Below are 15,204 nucleotides of genomic sequence, written 5' to 3'. Positions count from 1 at the left end.
TAGTTCCCAATTAGGGTTAAGTCCTACACTTCTCGTGATGAAACACATAGTAGAAATCGCAAATGGTAAAACAATCGAAGCTACACATGTTCTATTTGGGTGTAAAATCGATCTTCTGGGTCAAGTATTCGACATTGACTTAATACCTATTACTCTTGGAAGCTTTGACGTGATCGTCGGAATGAACTGGTTGTCCAAACATCAAGCGGAGATTCTCTGTAAGGAGAAGATCATACGTGTTCCCCTTCCTAGTGGGGAATTTCTATCAGTTCAGGGTCATCGCAGTGGGACCCCAGTTAGTATTGTTTCGGCAATGAAGGCTCAGAAGTATCTACGTAAGGGCTATCCTGCTATTTTAGCTCTTGTCACTGATTCACCGTCTGACGAAAGGAAGATTGAGGATCTTCCAGTTGTTCGTGAATATCCCGACGTATTTCCTGAGGAACTCCCTGGTTTACCTCCACATCGTCAGGTGGAATTCCAGATCGACCTCGCCCCGGCGGCAGCCCCGGTTGCTCGTGCTCCTTATCGTCTTGCTCCAGGGGAACTGCAGGAATTATCAAACCAACTCCAAGAGCTACTGGATAGGGGTTTCATCCGACCTAGCTCTTCCCCCTGGGGAGCTCCAGTCCTATTTGTGAAGAAGAAGGATGGGTCCTTACGAATGTGTATAGATTATCGCGAGCTTAATAAGATGACAATTAAAAACCGTTACCCTTTGCCGCGTATTGATGACCTGTTTGACCAGCTGCAAGGGTCAAGTTTTTACTCCAAGATCGACTTAAGGTCGGGTTACCATCAAGTACGGGTCCGAGAGGAAGACGTTCCCAAAACCGCGTTTCGGACGCGATACGGTCACTATGAATTCTTGGTTATGCCATTCGGGTTAACCAACGCACCAGCGGTCTTCATGGACCTCATGAACCGCGTGTGCAAACCATACCTTGATGACTTCGTTATCGTTTTTATTGACGACATTCTAATTTACTCCAAGAACAAGGAGGATCATGAACAGCATCTACGCCTTATCCTAGAACTCCTGAGGAGGGAGCAGTTGTACGCGAAATTTTCAAAGTGCGATTTTTGGATTCGGGAGGTACATTTTCTGGGGCATATAGTTAACGAGATGGGCATACATGTGGATCCTGCCAAGATTGACGCCATTAGAAATTGGGCGGCACCAAGGAACCCTTCGGAGGTGCGACAATTTCTCGGTCTAGCAGGATATTATCGTCGTTTCATAAAGAACTTCTCAAAGATTGCACAGCCACTCACCTCGTTAACACAGAAGAAAGTAGTTTACTCCTGGGGAACTAAGCAGGAAGATGCTTTTCAACTTTTGAAGCAAAGGTTATGCAGCGCGCCAATCTTATCTCTGCCAGATGGTACTGAGGATTTTGTAGTTTATTGTGATGCTTCGATTCAGGGTCTCGGTTGCGTGTTGATGCAACGCGAGAAGGTGATAGCCTACGCCTCTCGACAATTGAAGGTTCACGAGAAAAACTATACGACACACGACTTGGAGTTAGGAGCAGTGGTGTTTGCTCTGAAGATTTGGAGACACTATTTATATGGCACGAAATGCACCATCTATACCGACCACAAGAGCCTTCAGCACATTTTTGACCAGAAAGAATTGAATATGCGACAGCGTCGCTGGGTAGAGTTGTTCAACGATTACGAGTGTGCCATCAAATACCACCCAGGTAAAGCTAACGTAGTAGCTGATGCACTCAGCCGCAAAGAGACAAGGCCTAAACGGGTTCGCGCACTACAACTCACTATTCATTCCAACCTTCCTGATAAGATTCGTACGGCTCAGACTGAGGCACTGAAGGAAGAGAACATCGAAGCTGAGGGTTTACGCGGTATGGAAAAGCAGCTTGAGCAGAAATCTGATGGTATCTACTACATCATGGAAAGAGTATGGGTTCCTCTGTTTGGTGATCTTAGAGAACTTGTGATGGATGAAGCACACAAGTCACGATATTCTATCCACCCGGGATCGGACAAGATGTATCATGATCTTAAGGTTATGTATTGGTGGCCGAACATGAAAGCCTTCATAGCCACATATGTGAGTAAATGCTTAACTTGTGCTAGAGTTAAAGCGGAACATCAGAAGCCTTCGGGTCTATTGCAGCAGCCAGAAATACCCACATGGAAGTGGGAACAGATCGCCATGGATTTCGTTACTGGGTTACCGAGGACACAGGCTGGAAACGATACCATATGGGTGATTGTCGATCGACTGACGAAATCGGCGCACTTCCTAGCAATTAAGGAAACAGATAAATTTTCGCAACTTGCAGCAGTGTATCTTAAGGAGGTGGTTGCTAGGCACGGAGTGCCAACTTCTATCATCTCGGATCGAGATCCGCGTTTTACTTCTGAACTATGGCAGTCTATGCATAAATTGTTCGGTTCGAAACTCGACATGAGCACTGCTTACCACCCACAGACGGATGGTCAGAGTGAGCGCACTATTCAGACGCTTGAAGACATGCTGCGGGCATGTGTGATCGATTTTGGGAAAGGATGGGAGAAACACTTGCCGTTAATAGAGTTCTCCTACAACAACAGCTACCACACAAGTATTCAGGCAGCCCCGTTCGAGGCGTTGTATGGGCGGAAATGTCGTTCTCCTCTCTGTTGGGCAGAAGTAGGTGACAGTCAACTCACAGGTCCTGAATTCGTTCTGGAAGCTTCACAAAGTATAGCTAGGATAAGGGATCGAATGGCAGCAGCGCGTGATCGCCAGAAGAGCTATGCTAACAAGCGTAGAAAGCCTTTGGAGTTCGAAGTTAATGATCGAGTTATGTTGAAAGTTTCACCGTGGAAGGGCGTTGTACGCTTCGGGAAGCGTGGCAAGCTTAATCCACGTTACGTTGGGCCATTCAAAATCCTAGAGCGGATCGGTAAGGTCGCTTACAGACTCGAGTTACCTGCGGAATTAGGCAATGTTCACGATGTGTTTCACGTTTCTCAACTAAAGAAGTGTCTGGTTGATGAGACACTAGTTGCGCCATTTCAAGAGCTCAAGTTGGATGACAAGCTGCAGTTTGTTGAAGAGCCTATTGAAATCATGGATCGGGAGGTCAAGGTCCGTAAACACAGTCGAATTCCGATTGTTAGGGTCCGTTGGAATTCAAGGCGTGGACCGGAGTTCACGTGGGAACGCGAGGATCAGATGAAACTAAAGTACCCTCACCTTTTTCCCAAGGACAAGGCAGAGTCAAGCAAAGCTAGTGAATCTCGGGACGAGATTCCCCTTCAAGTTGGGGATGATGTAACACCTGAGGAAAATCCGCAACGATCTTGAATCGTCACTTCACTCTCTCGTACCTACTTGCTAAATTTCGGGACGAAATTTCCTTCAAGTTGGGGATGATGTGACAACCCGAATTCCCGAGGTTAGTATTATCCTATTCCCCGACTCCTTTGTCGTATTTTCATATCCTTGGAATCTTGTAAAATCATTGTGCTAGTGGAAATATGTTACAACTTGTAAACGATCTTTCGACCAAGGCATCTTTCAACCAAAGATCCTTTGACCGAAGGATCCAACCTTCGAAGGATCACCAAACATAAGACCTAACTTTCGATTCAAACTCTATCCTTCGAGCAAAGATAGGATCCTTCGACTGGAATCCAGATCTTTCGGCCCAGTCTTTCTAATGGGCTTGGCCCATTCCTGTGATACGTTATATATACGTGAATGCATGTAGGTCGATGGTTAACTTCTAAAAACCCTAGTTCCATTGTGTGTGTGCGTGACGGCATATCAGACCCATTCCCTGTTCGAAGATCTCATTCCGTAATCCAGATTCCGGTTAGTGTGATTCTTGTTTGGCTAGTGGATTAAAAACACTTGTGATTATTTGTTTAATCTTATGTAGTAATAGCTTTATTTATGGATCGAATATAGATGCTGATTATGCATGTGATTGCAATTGGCTTCCAATTTTGATTTCTGTTTATGATGATGATAATGCTGATTATGAATGGTTCTGGTATGATGATTGTTTGTTTTGTGTGGAACAACGATCTGTTAACATGTAATACATATTAGGGATGATAATTATATGAATAGACCTGAGGATTTTAGACCACTGATCTGATCATGTTAATTGATGTTTGAGAATTATGTTATTGAGTGATTATTACTGATTTGGTAAACACATCAATGAATTGATGCAAGAGTTTTGTGATGCTTAATCATATAACTGTCAGCGATGATTAGGGCTGTGATAGGGTGTAACTGTTTGACACTCGTAACCGAAAGATACTATGACCGAAAGATAACAGTGGTCGAAACATAACTGTGGTGTCGAAACATAACTGTGGTGTCGAAACATAACTGTGGTGTCGAAACATAACTGTGGTGTCGAAACATAACTGTGGTGTCGAAACATAACTGTGGTGTCGAAACATAACTGTGGTGTCGAAACATAACTGTGGTGTCGAATGATAACTGATGTGTTGAATGATAACTGTGAATCGAAAGATAAGTGTATCGAATGATAGCTGATGTATTGAATGGTAACTGTGAACCGAAGGATAAATGTGAACCAAAAGATAATGTGCTTGACTAATTGGTATACCATGCCTAGTGATGAATGTGAACATTTGTATTCGTGTGCACCAACTGATGATTGAATGAGAAATGATACGTGTTGTACTGGTATGCAAACTGACCGTTATGTGTAACTGTAATAGGGTTTGGTAAATCACTGTTGTTAAACGAGTAAATAATTCTACCGAGCAAGCCAAGGTGAGTTCACTACATTCGAGCATGTGTCCCAGTGGTTGGGGACAGTCAGTGGGTATCCCGTGGAGGGATAAGTCTTTGGGTAAAAACGGGTATATTGGTTAATATTCTCACCTATCATCTTTTGTAAGTCCCTCATCGGGTATTAGTTAGTAGCGCTACTTAGGTTTGGCACCCTCACCCCGTGCCTGTAGAGGACGGAGGTGAACTAATGACCCAGTCTGGCCCAGTACTAGATAGGAGTACGTGGGAAGGGCAGTCGTGTATTTTAGGAGCCGTCGTTGTTCGGAATTGAGATATTAACAATATTACTTGCATTGGTTATTGAACTGTTTTACATACATCGGGTACAAACGTTTTTCTAAAACTGTGAACTCGCCAGCTTTGTCTGATACGTGTGTTACATGCTCGCAGGCCCTTAGGTACTTGGAACGCAGGAACATGCTGGCTGGAGGGTGCGAGTGGTCATGGTTGCATTGCTGAATTACTTAACAAACATTTATTTACTTGGGTTGTGTGAAACTTATACATTGTGATACGTTAATGCTTCCGCTGAACTTAATGGTTTCGAACAACTTGTGATTGAATTTTATTACTATCAATTTATGAAACTTTGTTTTGAACTTGTGATTCAATGTAATTGGTGGCTCCTAGCTTGTTGTCACGCGCCTAACAGGGACACTCCCTAGGTGGTAAATTAGGGGTGTGACACACTCTCAGGTAGGAAGCATATACTTCCACTTAGAGAGCATAAATCAGATCAAATTTTGGGTTTTGAGCAAGTGAATGAAGGGGTATTTATAGGAATTTCACAACTATTAGGATCATTTCTTGGAGAAGAGGGAATGATCTTGGCCTTACACTTGGGCACAAGGTTTTGAATACAATGGGGACATCAAATACCAGCCCATAGTGTGTAATTCAAGGGGTAAAAACCATTTGAGCAAGTGGAATAGGCCAGATTCATTGTTTCTGTTATTTTGTGGTTCTGGGGAAGGTTACGGACCGTAAGCATATGTCCATATGGTCCGTAAGGACCTTGCAGACCAGCAACTTTCAAAAATGGCGGATTTAGTCCATGAAGCCCCAAACTTGGTTTTCGATGCATTTTTGACACGTTTAAGCCCCATTAACCCCATTTGAAAGCCCTAAAATGAAGTTAAAGTATAAGGAACTTAAAATATGCTCAAAAACATCTCGGATGTCAGCTCGTTTGGTCATACGATTGCGTTGTTCGGTTAATTACGACGGAAGTCGTAACGAATGCAAAAACGATCCAAATTACGCGACGAATAGAATTGTATCAAGCCAATCACTAAAATAAAATATTTTATTGATTACATAAATTTTTGGATGTCCGAATATATTCAGAACGTAAGATATGCACGAAAATGCAAACTTATGCACTTTTTGACGCTTTTAGTCCCTGAATGAGCATAAAGTTTATTTTAGCATACCGAACCCCTCAAAGCCTATTTCTAAGCTATGTAAAGGATATTTAGGGTACGTTTAACTTATGATCAAGTTCCGGAATTTCCGTTACAGTACGAATTGACATACTTTCGCAGTTTGTCGAATGTAGTCCCTGTAAGCGAATAAACTTGATTTCGGCACACCAAACCATCCAAACCTAATTTCTAAGTTGTGTAAAGGTTATTTTAGGTATGTTAAGCCTATGTCACTATTCCAGAGTGTTTGTTGCATTAAACTGGTTATATTTACGCATCAGTGCGCGTATAACCTTCCAGAAAGCGATTTAAAGCCCGAAATCGAACAAGAGTTGATGTGTGCAATTGATACACGTGTTTATACAAATCCCAAGTATGAAATACAATATTTCATTGGTTTGGTATTTGTTTGATGGTTGAAGTGACACAGGTGTCACAGTCTCCCGTACTTCAGGAAATTTCCTCCCGAAATTTATCTTAGAGGAAACTTGTGAGAGTTTAAAACATGGAGTTGAAAAGATCGAACAAAGCTGGTTAGAGTCCTGAACTTCTAGTAACTTCAAATAACATCATGCTTACAACATAGGAGGGACACTTATATATAAGTCTATTAAGCGTTATTGGTGCGACCACCGTACCTCTATTACATCGTTCACATTTTGTTATTGTTGTCACTATCGGCTCTTACACATAATAATTTTTACTGGGTTTCCGTGCACTGAATTTCATAATTATGTACGCGTCCATAACTACGTAATTCCTTGCATAGTTTGCACAGTATATTTTATAATGTGTAGGGGAAACCAAATGAACAAACCTGTGATGAGTGTGACTAGACCATACTTGGGTCCTTTTTAATTGAGTCAATAAATGATATCTCGACCGACAAGGAGTCTTTTCAGCTTATATCATCACATGTCATTCTTAACCAGATTCTGAATCAATCCTTTGACTAGACCACTCAAAGGGTCTCTTTTGAATCATGGAATGGTACTATATAATCCAAGGGTCTTGACTATCACGTAGAAGCCCAATAAGGATTTAAGGTAGTACCTTTTTGAATATCCTACTACGAATCCCTCATATGAAGATGTGAAAGGTTCTATGAGGATTTGGATAACGAATATCCAGAGTATACAAAAACACAAAATGCATAAAAGAAAACACAAAATGCATAAACACATAATCACATAATTGTTTAACTTGATTTTAAAATTGTTATCATTTTGTTAATTGCGCACAAGTATTTAAAGCACACTAGGAATCCATTCCGTGGATTTCATTTGGTACTTTAAACATTATCAAGAATCTAACTATGAAGAAAGAAAGATCTTAAAGAGAAAATTCGATTTCGATTGTAAGGAACCGAAATGTTCGAATTAAGGTACACCAGGAATCCAATTAAGAATTCTGATTTGAATGATAATCATCCACAAGGGTCTAAAAAGATCCCATATGGATTATAGAATTTGAAGATGTTTTGAAACCTTGCACTTGATGTGCTTAAGTCAAAACATGAAGTAAAAATGCTTATCAAGTTGAGATGCTAGATATGCCAAGGCGACATATGAAGCGGAATTTGAAGGTTAAGTCAATGTATGAGGAAAATATTTTTGGAAACTATGCATGGGGTTCAAAAAAAAAAAAAAGAAAAAAAATGTGTTCAATGTTTTTGAAACCTTATATATAATACTTTTGAAATCATAAGGTAGGTGTATTAGGTAGGTATATTTATCAAAATGTTTTAAAATCATGCGAGATGAATTTTGAAATTATGTATAAGTTTTTTGAAAACACGAATGATGCTTTTGAAATCATGCACTTGATATAAGTAATTATACTGTATTAATATTGTTTTCAAACTATATGAAACATTTTGAAATCATGAAGGTTGTTTTTGAAAACATAGACAGTGTTTTTGAAATCATGGAGGTTGTTTTTGAAAACATAGACAATGTTTTGAAATCATGGAGGTTGTTTTTCAAAACTTATGTTATGCATGTTGAAAAAAAAATCAGAACGTAATGGGTATGAGATTTGAAAATACCCTTAGTTATCTAACCAAAGATTCAAAGGCACAAATGTGCAAAAAGCGTGATTACTAATAATTTTGCTTTATTTCTTGTACCTCGTCTCCTAGAATGAAACGAGTACTTAAAATTTTCGAGGAAATCATGAGCGATCACTTGAAAGGGAGAATCACAAGAGTAGTTTGTAAAGAACATAGTTCCTTGATGTAGGTATCATAGGGAAATTCCATACACACATGTAACTACATTTGTATATCAGAATTGCGAACAACGACTTTTATTTATGAACAAAACAGATTGTTTCACAATACAAGAAAACAAAAGAAACAAAGGAATAAGATAGCAACAGCTTTTGCTCGGCCAAGTGCTCATCCAAGGGTTGGATTTGCATTGACAATCTTCGGGCATTTATTCCTGAAATGGCTCGTCTTACCACAGTTGTAGCAAGTACCAGACGGGAAACGAGCTTGAGTAGGGTTGACTTGGAGTTGGGTAGCAGCAAGGTTTATAGCAGCTTTGTTTTGGATAGCAAAGCGGCATATGTTAATCAAATGTCCCCACCGTCCACAGTAGGTACATTTGGAGCAGGGTACGAGGTTTAAATGATGACGGTTGCATCTCTTGCACCATGGGGCAGCTTCCAAGTACGGCTTCCTAGCTGGTGGCGCTGCCACTTGGCTAGGTCCCGCTTGATTTAGTGCACTCGCTGCGGGTTTCCTTGAAGTTTTACGCTTCGTTGATTTTGGTGCAGGCTCAACTTCTGCTTCCTTCGGTGACTCTTGAGTGGCTTCATTGTTGAGACGAGACATGGCAATGCCTAAATCCACAGACTTCAGAATCACTTCGCCTATTTGCTGGGCAAATTTGGTTGTTTGCTCGGACATTTGACCGTTGCTGAAATGAGGAGACATTCTAGAAGAAAATGGAAGACATAGGAAGCAACAAATGAAATGTTATTGGTTAAACAAAACAGAAAGGCAATGCATACGAATTGCGATCATTTGTTTGTTACCTAAGGCAATCAAATGAGATGGTGACAAATCAAAGCAAGCAGTGATAATAATGTATCGCTGAAGACATGCTTGCCTATAAGTGAACACTCACCCCAAGAGTTCCCAGGTAAGAGTGACTGGTCCGATACTACGGATTTGTACGAACACTCTAGCATTAGACAGAAAACTCAGAGTACAGGCGTTCACCCTTCCAGTTTGCACGTGTTCACATTATAAGACCCAAACTTTGACGAGATTTGAAGATTTAGAGGGTTCAAAACCTTATAATCAATCATCCAAGAACAGATGATTGCTTTTTAAAGCGGTTTTGTAATTTATATTCTTGTTGTGGTCGTCGCCTAAGGATAGGTGACGGTATTGTTTTATGATCTAAACACAAGGATCTTGTGTTAGGGTCCTAGGAAGGTTATAGACTAGGTCAAAGCATTACTAATAACCTAATTCCCTATAACCATGAGCTCTAATACCAACTTTTCTGTCACACCCCGACTACGTAAAAGAACAAAACGTGGCGGAAACGTCGGGGAGTGTTGTAACAGAATCATTGTTTCATAACACATGGAAATTTGAAATTTTGTTTTATTGATTAACTGAATTACAATGTCTAAACAAACAAAGAAGTATAACATAATTAACTAGTCTTGCATCTTTTATTGTCACTAAGGCCCAAGTCCGCCTATGTGTATCTTGATCAATCCTATGCATCATCTCCTGAAACACATGTGAAAATAGGTACGTCAGCATAAAAATGCCGGCGAGTACATAGGTTTTATTGATTTAGGATTCATGACTTATAAGTTTAGAAAAGGTTGTTTAACAAAAAGTCAGTCATGATCCTTGTAAAATGTTTTGTTTTATAAATCATTTGAAAAACGATGATGGATATGTATATTTAAAAGAATAATGTAAGGTTAAATGAATAACCAAGTAAAATGAGTTTGTATAAGATAAGTTGTTTGTAAAACAATGTCTTGTGAAAAATATGTTATTTGTATAAAATGTTATATGTCTAAATTGAAATGATTCAAATAACGCTAGGATATATAATACCATACAAGCACTTATATATAGGAAGTACCAGCAGCGTATCCACCATGCTTGTATCATACTACACACGCCTCGTTACTTAAGTCACTTGCCCAAACAAACCACCAATGTAAAATGTTCATGTTTACACCGAGTGTCAAATGTTATTGTATAAACCAATGTCATATGTTAAAAGTCAAATGTAATCAAGAAGTATGTGACAAATGTTATGTATGGTAAGTAATATATGATTACCGAAAACAAAAGTAAAAATGTACAAAACAAAGTATTTTGAATATATCAAAAAGTTGTGTTTTGAAAAGTAAATGCATGTTTTACTGATATAAACACTTATACGGTATGTTAAACGCATACATTCAAGCCTTGAGACAGACGGATAACCCTAAGTCAAGGTTATCAAAAGAAATGTTATCGGATTCAGTCATTCCTTTCACCCAAACAAACCTAGGATGTCAGGAACGGGATTTGTCAAGTCCTATGGTACCATTACTTACTACCGAGCGGCGTAGCTAATGTTAATGAATGTATATAAGTCCCGTTTTTACAAACCAAATGTCATACCAAATGTAAACATGTTTTATGACAATAATGTACCTAGTATGCTTAAGTGAACATACAAGGTAGAGATGTAAACAATGTGTCCATATGTTAGTAGAACATATGCAACAGAGATGCAATGTAAAACAATGTGCTAGCATGCCAAGTAAACATACATAGCAAATGAAATGAACGTAAAACAATGTACTAAGTATGCACACAATGGACATACGTAGCATAAAACATAATGAAATCATGTACTAATAGTGTACTAATGAACATAGCAAGTATATGATGTGAAAACAGGAAAGCACGGAAGTAACAAGTAGGCAAATGTGTTTCACACCAAAATGTTTGGAAAACAGTAAAAAAGGGGTCTATGTACTCACTTGAGGGTGCTTAGAAGTCTTGAACAACAACCAAGCAAAGCTAGAGGGATCACGGAATCAAACGGCACCCTATATAGATAACTACATAAATAACCGGACTTAAATCAGGAGATCGGATAGTATGAGGTTTCGTAAACCAAATGAGTATTGGAACTCATATGATATGGTTTAACAAAGCCTACAAACTAAAATGAAACCTAACCTATGTGCTTACGACCCATTACAACCCGTTTAGGTAGCTTATGCTACTTTAACGCGTCGTTTGCGTAAAACGCGTTCGGACCGCCTAACTAGTCCTATGACAAGTATAATATGCCTTAACATGTCTAATATAGTTGCGTAATCAGTTTAGATGTCAAAATTTAGGTTACATATGCTTAAAATGAATTTATGCGTAAAAAGGGTATTTTGGTAATTTTCCTGAGGCATATAAACTACCTATCATACAACTACTTAAACGACGTGACCATAAGGTATAACCTCAGAAGGTTATTCCCTATACAACTATGGTCACCTAATGTGTTTGGTCGGATCCTAATGATCGACCAAATGGGTCGGGTTCGAAAGTATAAGCGATTGTTTAGATCGCTTACCTTACGACCCTATATAAGCACTAAATCTAAAAGTGACGAGTTAAACATGTTAAAACATGTTTAACGAAGTTTGAAAACGGGTTTGGTATCAAGACAAAGGGTCTTGATACCCAAAAGTAGTTCGGTTACAAAATACGCAAGAATACGCATTTTGGCCGAAACTACGACTCGTCACTGAGCCTAGATAACGTGGTAATCAGTAGGTTTAGTCACTAGGGACTATAACCATCGTGATTACGCTCACGTTATGAAGTTCAAACGAACTTCGCATTGACCATAAACTGGTCAATGCAGAAAGTCAAACGCAGTTTGACTTTAACGCTAAAACGAAAGAAAAGCACGAAAGAATACTTACAGAAGGTCCCCGCAAGATTTGATCCGATTCACTCTTAGGTAGGAAGCATATACTTCCACTTAGAGAGCATAAATCAGATAAAATTGTGGGTTATGAGCAAGTGAATGAAGGGGTATTTATAGGAATTTCACAACCATTAGGATCATTTCTTGGAGAAGAGGGAATGATCTTGGCCTTACACTTGGGCACAAGGTTTTGAATACAATGGGGGACATCAAATACCAGCCCATAGTGTGTAATTCAAGGGGTAAAAACCGTTTAAGCAAGTGGAATAGGCCAGATTCATTGTTTCTGCAATTCTGTGGTTCTGGGGAAGGCTTATGGACCGCAAGCATATGTCCATACGGTCCGTAAGGACCTTGCAGACCAGCAACTTTCAAAAATGGCAGATTTAGTCCCTGAAGCCCCAAACTTGGTTTTCGATGCATTTTTTACACGTTTAAGCCCCGTTAACCCCATTTCAAAGCTCTAAAATGAAGTTAAAGTATAAGGAACTTAAAATATGCTCAAAAATATCTCGGATGTTGGCTCGTTTGGTTGTACGATTGCGTTGTTCGGTTAATTACGACGAAAGTCGTAACGAACGCAAAAACGATCCAAATTACGCGACGAATAGAATTTTATCAAGTCAATCACTAAAATAAAATATTTTAATGATTACATAAATTTTTGGATGTCCGGATATATTCAGAACGTAAGATATGCGCGAAAATGCAAACTTATGCACTTTTTGACACTTTTAGTCCCTGAATGAGCATAAAGTTTATTTTAGCATACCGAACCCCTCAAAGCCTATTTCTAACCTATGTAATGGATATTTAGGGTATGTTTAACTTATGATCAAGTTCCGGAATGTCCGTTACAGTACGAATTGACATACTTTCGCAATTTGTCGAATTTAGTCCTTGTAAGCGAATAAACTTGATTTCGGCACACCAAACCTTCCAAAACTTATTTCTAAGTTGTGTAAAGATTATTTAAGGTATGTTAAGCCTATGTCACTATTCCAGAGTGTTTGTTTCATTAAATTGGTTATATTTACGCATCAGTGCGCGTATAACCTTCTAGAAAGCGATTTAAAGCCCGAAATCGAACAAGAGTTGATGTGTGCAATTGATACACATGTTTATACAAATCCCAAGTATGAAATACAATATTTTATTGGTTTGGTATTTGTTTGATGGTTGAAGTGACACAGGTGTCACAAACTGCATTTAATGAAGAAAGAGAGGAGGATGGACACGGGGCCGTGCCCAGTGGACACGGGGCCGTGCCCAGTGGACACGGGGCCGTGCCCGAGCTTCTATTCATCCTATAAATAGGAGTGCTTGGAGCTCTTGCAACTCATCCCTTGGCACACCACCTCTCTTACACTTCACCCACCACCCACCACCATCACAACACCATCATCCACCACCATCATCCATTGTCCATCATAGAGTGTGTGAGTCGTCTCGGGATCCAAGATTGATCGTAAGAGTTCTTGACAATCAAAGGCCATGTTTGCCTAAGTCTCTTACATCACTTGGTGAAGACAAGTGTTTAGTGTAATACTTTTTATTTTTAGTCTTTTGCACTTTTTAATTGGTTTTGTATTAATGACTTTAATTACTAGTTTCTTATGTTGAAGGTGATTCTTCCTTATCGTTTGTCCGTGGTGTCTTGGCATTATTTTACTGTCTATATAAAATAAAAGATTTTCACCATTCATATCTCCACGGTCTATATGGAGGTATGTTGGCTACCTGGTCGGGGGTTAAGGGAATGGTTTGCTAAAAGTCTTGCCATTGCTCAGTATAGATCCTGCAAAGGACCTAGGTCAAATTTAGGAGGACCTCCTTCAATATCCAACGGTATTGGATGGCGGGGGTCCAAACTCTTTGACCCCCTCATAAGTTAAACTACTATTAAAACTTTAACCCGGCTACTTAGGACTGTATTCCTGCTGACTCAAACTACTTAGCCGAGGGTAACGTCGCCTTCAAAAGAGGGGCCTACCACATTATGCATTAATAACTTAATTAATTATCTTTCAATAATCCGACCCTTTAGGATTGTATCCTTGATGACTCAAACTACTGGGTTGAGGGTAACGTCACCTTCAAAAGAGGGGCCTACTACAATAACTAAGATAATCTCTTAAACAAGTGCAAAAGTGCGAAAATAATAAAAGGTTACACTACGTACGAGTCGGATCCAAGTGATTCATCTTGTCTATCTGTTTTTACTTTTATTTTATTTTCAGCATTTTAGTTAGTTTTAATTTTCTAGTTTAAAAACCTTTTTTCTAACATTTTGATTTTATTAGACGTTGAGGATAAACCGGTACTAAAAGCTCTTGTGTCCTTGGACGACCTCGGTATCTTACCAACACAATACTACGTCCACGATGGGTGCACTTGTCCATATGTATCTTTAGTGTTAGTGAATATCGTGTTTATAAATTTAAAACTTGGCTAAAAAGTGCAAAAAGGGCTTAAAATGTACACCTAAAACATATACACACTGACACGCATCAAGTTTTTGGCACCGTTGCCGGGGACACAAGGATTTTAAGAAAGTTAGGAATCAGCGGCTGATGTGCGTGAAGTATGTTATATTTTAGATGTATATTTTAAGCCCTTTTTACACTTTTAGCCAAGTTTTAAATTTATAAAACACGATATTCACTAACACTAAACACACATATGGGCAAATGCACCCATCGTGGACGTAGTATAGTGTTGGTAAGATACCGAGGTCGTCCAAGGACACAAGCGCTTTTAGTACCGGTTTATCCTCAACGTCTAAAAAAAGTTAGAAAAGATTTTTAAACTAAGAAAATGAAAACTAACTAAATGCTGAAAATTAAAATAAAAGTAAAAACAGATAGACAAGATGAATCACTTGGATCCGACTCGTGTATTAGTATAACCTTTGATTATTTTCGCACTTTTGCACTTGTTTAAGAGATTATCTTAGTTATTGTAGTAGGCCCCTCTTTTGAAGGCGACGTTACCCTCAACCCAGTAGTTTGTGTCA

The sequence above is a fragment of the Helianthus annuus genome, chromosome 7 (assembly GCF_002127325.2).
Source record: "Helianthus annuus cultivar XRQ/B chromosome 7, HanXRQr2.0-SUNRISE, whole genome shotgun sequence".
Taxonomy (NCBI): Eukaryota; Viridiplantae; Streptophyta; class Magnoliopsida; order Asterales; family Asteraceae; genus Helianthus; species Helianthus annuus.
This window is presented reverse-complemented; position numbering follows the sequence as displayed.